The sequence below is a fragment of the Octopus bimaculoides genome, chromosome 16 (assembly GCF_046866305.1).
Source record: "Octopus bimaculoides isolate indiv1 chromosome 16, ASM4686630v1, whole genome shotgun sequence".
Taxonomy (NCBI): Eukaryota; Metazoa; Mollusca; class Cephalopoda; order Octopoda; family Octopodidae; genus Octopus; species Octopus bimaculoides.
This window is the reverse complement of record NC_142943.1, coordinates 30,287,893-30,289,080: the sequence shown is the minus strand read 5'-3', so window position 1 is coordinate 30,289,080 and position 1,188 is coordinate 30,287,893.

Below are 1,188 nucleotides of genomic sequence, written 5' to 3'. Positions count from 1 at the left end.
GTGTGGTTAAGAAGCATGCTTTGTAACCACATAGTTTTGGGTCGTTCCCATTTCATGGCACCTTGGGCAAGTGTCTTCTACTGTATCCCCAGACCAGCCAAAGCCTTCTAAGTGAGGTTTTCAGAAGAAACTGTGTGGAAACCCATTCTGTGTGTGTGTGTGTGTGTGTGTGTGTGTGTGTGTGTATCTTTTATCTTTTACTTCTTTCAGGTATTAGACTGCAGCCATGCTAGGACACTGTCTTGTGTGTGTGTGTGTGTGTGTGTGTGTGTGTGTCTTTTTGTTTGTGTTTGTCCCCCACTACTACTAGACAACTGGTGTTTGTTTCTTTGCATCCCTGCAATTTACCAGTTCAGTAAAAGACCAAGCAAATAAATACCAGTTTTAAAAATATGTACTGGGGCCAATTTGTTCAACTAACCCTTCAACACAATGCCCCAGCATGGCCACAGTTCTATGACTGAAGCAAATAAAAGATACAGTAGGACATCTTGTATGCAACAGAGAGAGCTGTAAAGCTTCAATTAACTAAGATTATCCTTGTAATCAGTAAACAAAACTCCCTTGTTATGTGAACATAAAAAGATATCACTGTATACCATGCACACTCTTAAAAAAGATATCATGTTACGCCATACGTAATCTTAAAAATCCAATTCTAATAAAACTACCATAAACGGTCAAGCTGGAAGGAATTTTATGCAACTAACATATTTGATAGTGTTTTTTTCCTCTCTGAAGTACAATTATCTCTTCTTGTTGTTGTTGTTGTGTGTGTGTGTGTGTGTGTAAGTGCCAACAAGAGCAAGTCTTTGTAAGTGTGTGTTAGTACGTATCTATAGCTGTAAATGTTATTATACTAAAAACACAGAAAGTGTTTGCATGTATATGCATGTGTGTGTATGTGTGTGTGTGAATATAAGTGCATTAGTGAAAGCTATTTCTGGTGAAGAAGGTGAGAGAGTGAGTGAGTGAGTGAGTGAAAGTGAGTGTGTTTAAAAGAGAGAGAGAGAAGGGGAGAAGTGAGAGTGCATGTCATGAACAAATGATAGTTAATGTTAAGCAATTATGTATGGGATAGAGTGATTGTCATTCTCTCTCTCTCTCTCTCTCTCTCTCTCTCTCTCTCTCTCTCTCTCTCTCTCGCTCTGTCCATTCTCTGTGTCTCTTTCTCTCCCTCTCTCCTCT